Source organism: Triticum aestivum, chromosome 7B, assembly GCF_018294505.1.
Source record: "Triticum aestivum cultivar Chinese Spring chromosome 7B, IWGSC CS RefSeq v2.1, whole genome shotgun sequence".
Lineage (NCBI taxonomy): Eukaryota > Viridiplantae > Streptophyta > Magnoliopsida > Poales > Poaceae > Triticum > Triticum aestivum.
The window spans coordinates 225,140,438-225,150,610 of NC_057813.1; the positions used below are offsets into that span (position 1 = coordinate 225,140,438).

Genomic DNA, 10,173 nt, shown 5'->3' on the forward strand with positions numbered 1-10,173 from the left:
GGAGTTGTGAAATTGTCCCTAAGCAATTAACTACTTTACTAGACCAATAGCAAGTTTTATGTGGGAGAGGCATAAGCTAACATACTTTCTCTTCTTGGATCATATGCACTTATGATTGGAACTCTAGCAAGCATCCGCAACTACTAAAGATCATTAAGGTAAAACCCAACCATAACATTAAAGCATCAAGTCCCCTTTATCCCATACGCCACAACCCCCTTAATCGGGTTTATGCTTCTGTCACTCAAGCAACCCACTATAAGCGAATCATGAACATATTGCAACACCCTACAGCGAGAATTCCTCACGCTTGCGCGACACGAAGGGCACAATAGGACAACAACATAACCACAAGCAAATGAAACCAATCATAGCAATTCATCAATCACCGGTAGGACAATGAAAATCTACTTAGACATCATAAGATGGCAACACATCATTGGATAATAATACGAAGCATAAAGCACCATGTTCAAGTAGAGGGTACAGCGGGTTGCGGGAGAGTGGACCGCTGTAGATAGATGGCGGAAGGTGATGGAGATGTTGGTGAAGATGGCGGAGGTGTTGGTGAAGATCGCGGTGATGATGATGGCCCCTGGCGGCGTTCCGGCGCCACCGGAAGCAAGGGGGAGAGAGCCCCCCTTCTTCTTCTTCTTCCTTGACCTTTTCCCTAGATGGGAGAAGGGTTTCCCCTCTGGTCCTTGGTCTCCTTGGCATGGGAGGGGCGAGAGCCCCTCCAAGATTGGATCTGTCTCTCTGTCTCTCTCTGTTTCTCCGTTGCTAGATTCTGCCCTTTCGCCGTTTCTTATATATCCGAACATCCGTAACTCCGATTGGATTGAAACATTCACCAAGATTTTTCTCCGAAAGTTAGCTTTTTTACGGCCAAAGAAGAGCATCAACCGCCTTATGGGTGCCCATGAGGGTCAGGGGCGCGCCCCCTGTCTCGTGGCCCCCTCGGGCACCGTCTCGCGTTGGTTTTTTTCCCAAAAATCATAAATATTCCAAAAATGATCTCCGTCCGTTTTTATCCCGTTTGGACTCTTTTTGATTTTGGGTTTCTACGAAACATAAAACATGCAACAAATAGGAACTGGCACTGGGCACTGGATCAATATGTTAGTCCCAAAAATCTCTCCCTACTAATAAATCAGCGGTTGCTTCTGGTCGTCCGTCATCTGACTTTTTGCAAAAAGTCCCCCCATTTCTGAAAAACGATTCGTTTTTACAAAAAAAGCCCTATACTTGTAAGAATTCAGTCCGCGATCCTTTTTACAGTCAGAAAAAAAAACAGAAACACACACGGGCTCTCCTCTCTCTCCCTCGCCTCCCGATCCCAGCCGCCAGGAGGCGCCCCACCCCGCGCGACCTCGATCCGGTGCCGCGCCGATCTGGCGGCGGGTGCAGCGTCTTGCTCTGGTGGCGACATGAGAAAGAGAGATAGTGCGTGAGGGAGAGAGGAAAGAGAGGAAGAAAGGAGAAGGAGAAGGGGCACAAGGTGAGGGAGGCGGTCGCCGGCGGTGGTGGTTCCGGTGACCGGCAGGCGGGCAGGGAGACGAGCTCCTGTTGAGGTGGCGGAGCTCAGTGCGGGCTGGTTCCTCCGGATCGAGCCTTGGCTCTCCCGAGGCATGCGGTTGCGGGCTTGGATCGGGGTGATCCTTCTCCCCCGCCCTCCCCCTCCATGGCAACGACACAAGGTGCGACGTTCTCTTCTGCCCCCCGCCATGGCTCCTCTGTCTCCCCCCACCAGCGCCCTCCTCGCCCCTTCCCCACTCCCAGCTGATCCCCAAAGCTGCACCCTCCCTCTCTCATTAGATCTGGTCCGAACGATCACTGGACAGAGCTCCCCGATGGCCCTGCTAGAGCTGCACGAGGATAAGGAGACCATCACCTGCTCTAGCTATTAAATCAATTGTGAGTTTGGTCCTGGTAGAAAACTATGGTAGAAAACTATGAGTCGACAGCAGCAACAGTGTAGTGATTTTGGATGCAAGGTCAAATCTGAACAATCAATTGCTCAAAGCTTCCCAACGCGAAGACATCACCATATGTTTGTAGTTTCTACTTCAGTTGTGTCTAGATGCATCATATTCTAATTTTCAGTTCGTTGGAATCAATTTGCCAGGGAGTCCTTGATGCGTCAACTCTGTGAACTGCTTTGTAAATGTTAAAAAAAATCAAACTTCTAATTTCACTGTATGGTAGTGCATGTTTGAATATAGTCAACGATGATCTCTGTAGTGGTGTGCTCTTTTACTTATTTATTTTCAAGGAAAAGAGCTGTGTCAGTTAATGCGCTAGCTACAAAACAGGACAAGTAAAATGAATATACAGCCACAATTACTTGCTCTCTAGCAATAATAATTTGTGCTTTACAGAGTTGACTTGAACTGTTGTCTAAAAGCCATGTGTCTGATTTTTTTTCTTTTTAATTTAATAGAGAAGAGATGGCTATTGATGAAGCCGAGCTTAAGCCTCTAAAATTTGCTGAGAAAATGCACACTCAGCAGGAAATTACAACAATAGGAGAAGCAAAAATGTTTTTATAGTGCCTCTTCCGAAGCATTCAACTTAACTGTATTGAAGATGCTAATTACATCCTTTTGATTGCTATTACTGGACATATTAGTTCAAATTAGAAAACACAGTTCCGATAGCCAATCTGTCATACTTGAGACTATATGTTCTCTATGCTTGCCCCCTCTCACTGAAACATACACAACTAAACTTTTACTAAGTATTTATGAGCAGAAGAAGCAATGCATAATGCTTACCTTGACTTTATTGTCAATGCAGTTGCGCAGGCAGTTGGAGAGTGCCGATTTCGATACGAGTGTGTCAATCTTCACTCCGGAGCAGATCCAAGGGATTGTTGAGAAATACTCCAGTTGACATATTTGAAGAGATGAGAGATTTACATCGCATCCAGTCTTCTCCCTCTACTATAGCTGATGGTTGTATTCCACCCATACACGAAGCATATAATTACCATCTAGCTTTACTTCATGTAATCTGAACTTTGCTCAGTGAAAGACTACATGTGTACTAATTACATTGGCAGTGGCACCTGTTGGAACCGTCCACCTGGCTCCCGGGGCGAACATCGCCGCCACCCCGCTGTCGATTCCCACCCAAGCTGCTAGCCTCCTTGTGGTGGTGGTCTTCACCCTCTTTCATAACCATGAAGTGGATCATCGTTGTGACGTTGTCCAGCACTGGTGAGAAGGGTGGCCCGCGTCGAGACGTCCAAGGTGAGTGCACACTGTACGCATCTCCTCGGCTTTGTGTTCATCGAGATTGGCTTCTTACACAGCTGTCTAGGTTGGGTGGTCTGCAGGTCAGGCTCGTTAGGATGGTGACTGGCAAGATGGAGATGAATACAGATGTGTCCTTCACCCTCGACAATGACACTGGCTGCATCAATTTTTCATCAGATGGTGAGAGCGTCTCGTTGAATTGCACACTTTCTAATGAAGTTTCAGATGTATCTTAGCGGTACAATGTTATACTTTTGTGCTCTCAGTGCCACTGCTGGATGTTGACTTGGTTGTGGGATTTGTCAAATGCCAATCTTAAATAGAAATAAGTTAGGCTGGCTGTTACGACAATGCAGGCACCAAGCAGAACTTAGTAACTGGAAATCTGCAAGTTCTTAATCATCTCTGGTTTGATAAAATAACTATTTGAGAGAGAGATATATTACTGTAAAATTCTTAAACTTTGCGGCAGATGGATTTTGCGGCTTTGGATTTTCCTCTCTCTTGATTTTTCAAATTGATGTGGCTGTAGAAACTTGAGGCTGAATTTATTAATTGGTGTGGATGCGACCTGGATTGTGCAATTATTTTACAAATTCGTTGAAAGCTTGATTGGTAGGTTTGCTTACTTGTTTTTAGAGGTAATATCACCCGAAGTCATTGAACTTGCGTCGCACGTTCAGTTTGGTGCTAGAACTTTGAAAATACGGTTTTCTGGTCACATAACTTAACTCAAGCGTGCAGATACGGTCACACTACGCATATGCGGGCGTATCCATGTGTATGGCCCGACTTGTCAGTGACTGATGACGCTGTGTGTGATGTATTTTTACACAGAACACTCTGAAAATAATTATTTTCTGAAACAATCAACCACAGCGACGTATTTTTTTGCAAAACACCCTCAAATTATTTTTTAAAGAAAAGCAGGACCATGATACTGTACATATATGTATTTTGTCTAATATGGATAATCAACATATATGTACTTCACAGGGACTCATATGGAGCTTAATTGAGCTGCGGGTACCACGACCCATTTTGCACACACTATTTATTAAAAGATAATTTGTAAGTAATAAAGGTAGGTTCACATATTTGTGTGTTAAAAAAATATTATATATACAAATAACAATTAGTAGATAAAAACATTTAAATATACACTTGCGGCTTATATTTAGTTAATGTGGACATTGATAATGTTTATTAGATAAATATTTTTTAAAATTCAAAAAAATATACACTTGAGACTTATATTTAAATTATAAAATATGATGAACACAAACATTTACTAAATATTTATGACTATTCACGTGTGTAAATTTTTTATTCATGACTTATATTCAAAAAAGTTATATAACTTACATATTAGCCACGACTGAATATTCATTTAACAGTTTAAATTTCAAATTATTAATATTTTTAATTATAAAAACATTGAACTATACAAAATGTGCATATATATAACTATACAAAAATTCAGGGTGTTCTGTGGAAAATATGTCGCGCCTAGCGCCGTTAGTCACTGACAAGTGGGGCCATACACATTGATATGCATGTATACGCGTACTGTGACCGTATCGGCACGCTTGAGTCAAGTTAGGTGACCACAAAACCGTATTTTCAAAGTTTTAGCACCAAACTGAACATGCAGCGCAAGTTCTATGACTACCGGTGATATTACCTCTTGTTTTTACTGCTTGTGTTGTTACATCTCAGAAGAAGTTCAAAAGAAATTCAGTGTGACATATTTTCAATCATGCACAAATGTGTGATAGATTTAGGACAGCCAATGTAGAGAAACATTAAGCCGTAAGGTCAATTCATACAAATCGCAGGTATAATGGACTAGACTAATTACTGTTCTTTTAGCCAGCGTCAACAAAGAGAAGAGAGGCCGTGTGATGCTTACATTGTGGAGAGCATGCCATCTATGAAATGACATCATCTGCGGGCGATGCTAAAAGTTCTATTCAAAGCTGGGTTGAGTTCTTGGTTAATTATGTGAAGATGATTAATGGAGACTACAAAAGGATGATCTCAAGAAATCGTTGCAGGCATATTTCTGCAATCTGTAACTCCTTTGCTAAACATAGCAATTGTGTAGCTCATGATCTTGCTTCCCTCGCTAGAGTGTCAGATATTTTTGAAACCTGGGTGGGCAGTATGGTGTGTATGCAAATGATTTTGTTAAGTAATTTAGTATTTATATATAAGCATAGGTTTTGTCGAAAAAAGTATAGGCAGGAACTTACAACCATTAACGTACCTTATCTGTTGGTTAAGTACTCAAAGGAGTATGTCGAGATTTAGAAGTTGTTTTACTGTGCACATTATTAAATCATATTTGATGTGTCTGCTGTTATTAGGGAGTTGAGAAACTACTTTTCTTGCCATTCATGGCTAAAAGTAGAATCTAAGCAACTAGCAACGGATTTAAATTTTTGAGAACAGCCACACTATTTGGTATATTTTAGTTCTTTTCATATTTGAACTTACAACCATGAAGATTGAACACCATCACTTAGGCCCCGCTTGGATGGCCGTTTTTGCTTTCCGCGCGTATTAGGATCCAGCTGTATCTTACTGATCACCAATGAAATCCCCTCGAAAAAAACGGACCTCTAGAGACGCTAATCTCTAACGGGTGTAAACGATGAAACGATCGTTTCAGGTTGCGCCTAAGCGACCAACCAAGTGCGCTTTTCCAGCTGGAGGGAAAAAATGATTCGGAGCCGTATTTTACGCCGATTTTGCCCTCAAAAACGGCCATCCAAGCAGGGCCTTAGTCACTTGAACTTACTTAAAATTCTGACCCTGAACCTAACCTGGAAGCAACAATATGCAGAGCATATAGTCAATTTATTAGAGGGTCATTTGTTGGACAAGTATGACTTCTATGTTGAAAAAAAGGTCCGTGTATTAAAAATTGTTAATGAAATTGAACAAAATGTTTGATAATTCAAAAAATGTTCATGAATTTTTAAAATTATCCTATTTTTTTTAAAAAAGTTAGTGAACTACAAAAGAGTTTATTCATTCAAAAAATGTTTACTAATTCAAAAAATGTTCATGCATTTCAAAAAAGTTTTTGAATTTCAAAAAAAAATGTTCATCTATTCTAGAATTGTTCGCCGATTCATAAGAAAATGCTTAAAAAACATTCACAATGTAATAAAATGTTCACAGTTCTAAAAAAATGTATGAAAATAGTAGAAAATATTCATGAATGATCAAAGCTATGCAGTTAAACAGTAATGCTTCTGAGTATTTGTGACTATATATACCCGCTTGAATTTTGAAGAATTAACTGGCGGGGTATATCGGAATATTATAGTGAGTTTTTTTAAAACATTTCTTGAAATTCGGAACAATTCTTTGAATTACCAAGTTTTTGATAACCACGATATTTTTTTGAAAATGTGAACATTGCTTCAATTTGTGAATAAATTTTAAAATGGAAACATTTTCTAGCATTTGTGAACAAATTTTCAAAATCATACAATGAGGTACGAACAAAATATTGTCATAGCCATTTAAGATTATGATTTTTTCTCCCGTTGCAACGCACGGGCCCTTTTGCTAGTAATATAAAAAGTTGCCAAAAGTATATGAAAGTTGAATAATATTGGCATGGAACAATCAAAAATTATAGATACGACAGAGACGTATCAGGGGGTTCATCATCCTAATTGGTGCCTCTCCGATGATGCGTGAGTAGTTCATTGTAGACCTACGGGTTCGTAGTTAGTAGCTAGATAGTTTCCTCTCTCTCATTTGATTCTCAATACAATTGGTTCTTGGAGATCCATATGATGTAACTCTTTTTGCGGTGTATTTGTTGGGATCCGATGAACTTTGAGTTTATGACCATATCTATGTTTTTATCCATAAAAGTTATTTGTTTCTTCTTTGATCTCTTATATGTATGATTGCTTATAGCCTTGTATTTCTTCTCTGATATTTGGGTTTTGTTTGACCAACTTGATCTTTTTATGTTGCAATGGGAAGAGGTGCTTTGTGATGGGTTTGATCTTATGGTGCTTGATCCCAGTGACAGAAGGGGAACTGACACGTATGTATAGTTGCTATTAAGGATAACAAGATGGGGTCTATTTCTACATAAATAGATCTTGTCTACATCATGTCATCGTTCTTATTGCATTACTCCGTTTTTCCATGAGCTTAATACACTAGATGCATGCTGGATAGCGGTCGATGTGTGGAGTAATAGTAGTAGATGCAGGCAGGAGTCGGTCTACTAATCTTGGACATGATGCCTATATAATGATCATTGTCTGGATATCATCATGAGTATTTGAAGTTCTATCATTTGCCCAATAGTAATTTATTTGTCCACCATTTGCTATTTTTCACAAGAGAAGCCACTAGTGAAACCTACGGCCCCGGGGTCTCTTCTTTAATATATTTGCCTTCCTGATCTATTTTTTTCTTTTTTTTCCAGATCTATTAAACCAAAAATACAAAAATATCTTGCTGCAAATTTTAGTAATTTATTTTATCTCGTGTTCCCGCGAGATCTATTTATCCAATCTACTACAATTTGATATATCTTTTTATTGTGAGGGAAATACAACCCCTCTCTTACGTCGGGTTGCAAGTATTTGTTCTTGGTGTTCGGGAGATGTTTACGTGGTGTTGCATGGTTCTCCTACTGGTTCGATAACCTTGGTCTCATCACTGAGGGAAATTCCTACCGTTGCTGTGCTGCATCATCCCTTCCTCTTTGGGGAAATACCGACGTAGTTCAAGCAAACATCAAAAGGAATTTCTGGCGTCGTTGCCGGGGAGGATCAAGTCAAGATAGTCTCCCGGCCACGTGCCAATTTCTGGCGCGGTTCCCGGGGAGACATCATCAACATCTACGAGGTTGGTCTCATCACTAAGGGAAATACCTACCGTTGCTGTGCTGCATCATCCCTTAATCTTCGGGGAAATACCAACGTAGTTCAATCAAACATCAAAAGGAATTTCTGGCGTCGTTGCCGGGGATGATCAAGTCAAGATAGTCTCCCGGCCACATGCCAATTTCTGGCGCCATTGCTGGGGAGACATCATCAACATCTACTAGGTTCCTATTCACAAATCTCACGTCCTTGCAATTTACATTATTTGCCATTTGCCTCTCATTTTCCTCTTCTCCACTTCACAAAAAATTGCCATTTCATTCGCCCTCTTTTTCGTTCACTGTTTTCTCGTCAGATCTCTTATTTGCTTGTGTTACCATGTGCCTTTTATTTGCTTGCATCTTTGCTTGATAAAAATCTATTGATGGAACCTCATCCACTTGCTAATATTTTCAAGAGATCCAATTATGATGACCCAATTGCTATTGAATTGAGTTTAGCTTTATGAAGTTTTGCTTGAGATTTATGAATCTGAAAATTGTGATGAAGTGTTAAATGAAGGAATTTATAAAGTGATTCATGATAGGTCCTCGAATGAAAAGCATGATTGCAATGATCTTATTATAAATTCTATTAATGTCAATTGTGTTAATAATATGCAAAACCCCAAGCTTGGGGACGCTAATTTTGATATGTCCACTACTTATTGCAATGATCATGATTGGGGTGATTCTTCTTATGATATTGAAAATTTATTTAAGCCTCATGATGAATATGCTATTGATAATAATTTTTGCAATAATATTGAAAGTGGGTTTGTAAGAGTGTCAACTTTAGGTAAAAATAATCCCACATATTTGAAAAATGTTCAATCTTATGAAATTTTTGATAAAAGTGGGCTTGGAGAGGTCATGACTTTATTTGATGATAATCCCACTATTTTGGAAGAGTGTCAACTTTGCATGCATGTGGATCATGTAGGGAATATGTTATGTGATAGCTATATTGTTGAGTTTAAATATGATCCCACATGTAATTATTATGAGAGAGGGAAATATGGTTGTAGAAATTTTCATGTTATAAATTACCTCTCGTTATGTTGAGACTGCTATTGTTTCTTTCTTCTTCCTTGCATATGCTAATTCTTGCTTGTCTTGCTAATTTGTTTTCCTATAATATTCCTATTCATAGGAAGTATGTTATACTTAAATGTGTTTGTCACATGTTCTATGATGCTCTCTTTGTGTTTCGATTATTATCTTTCATGTGAGCATCAACCAAATCTTATGCCTAGCGAGGGGCATAAAACGATAGCGCTTGTTGGGAGGCAACCCAATGAATAAAATCTATTTTTGTCTTTTTCTTTCTATTCTTGAGTGTTCGCACAATTATGCCTCTGTTATGATTGTGTTTTTTGTGTTTTAGTTAGTGTTTGTTCCAAGCAAAGCCTTTGGAATGATTTGGGTGATAGTTGATTTGATCTTGCTGAAAAACAGAAAATTTTATGCTCAGATAAAATTTCCATGTTTAATAAAAGAGTGCTTTTGAGTTGATTATTTTTGAATAAGATTAATAAACAAATTTTCCACGTTGTCCTAATTTTTCAGAATTTTTGGAGTTACAGAAGTATTCGAAGTTTCCAGATTGCTACAAACTGTTCTATTTTTGATAGATTCTGTTTTCTTTGCGTGTTGTGCTTGTTTTGATGATTCTATGGTTTTATTTAAAGAGTTTTTGCAATAGAAAAGTTGGAATACAGTAGATATAATGCAAAAATAAAATATGAATGGGTTTGCACCAGTACTTATGGTAGTGGTTTGCTTTCTTATAGTAACGGATCTCACGAAGTTTTTGTTAAGTTTTGTGTGATTGAAGTTTTCAAGTTTTGGGTGATATTACGATGGATGAAAGAATAAGGATGAGAAAAAGGCTAAGCTTGGGGATTCCCGAGGGACCCCAAGATAATATTCAAGAAGTAGCAGGCAAAAAAGCTTGGGGATGCCCCCGAGTGGCATCCCCTCTTTCTTCTAACAACCATCAGTATTTTA

The 10,173-nt window shown here is 39.2% G+C and overlaps 1 long non-coding RNA gene across 4 annotated transcripts; it reads left to right on the forward strand.

Annotated features, from left to right (window-relative positions):
• The first annotated feature begins 1,270 nt into the window (after positions 1-1,270).
• LOC123160854 (uncharacterized) lies at positions 1,271-5,497 on the forward strand. Of its 4 annotated transcripts, none has more exons than XR_006480418.1 (4): positions 1,271-1,697; positions 2,797-3,251; positions 3,322-3,437; positions 5,130-5,497. It is a non-coding gene; the product is annotated as an uncharacterized lncRNA (long non-coding RNA). The 4 variants fall into 4 exon arrangements; XR_006480420.1 differs by having other exon boundaries at positions 5,134-5,497; XR_006480419.1 differs by lacking the exon at positions 5,130-5,497 and having other exon boundaries at positions 2,797-2,954; positions 3,062-3,251; positions 3,322-3,829.
• Positions 5,498-10,173: the final 4,676 nt, after the last annotated feature.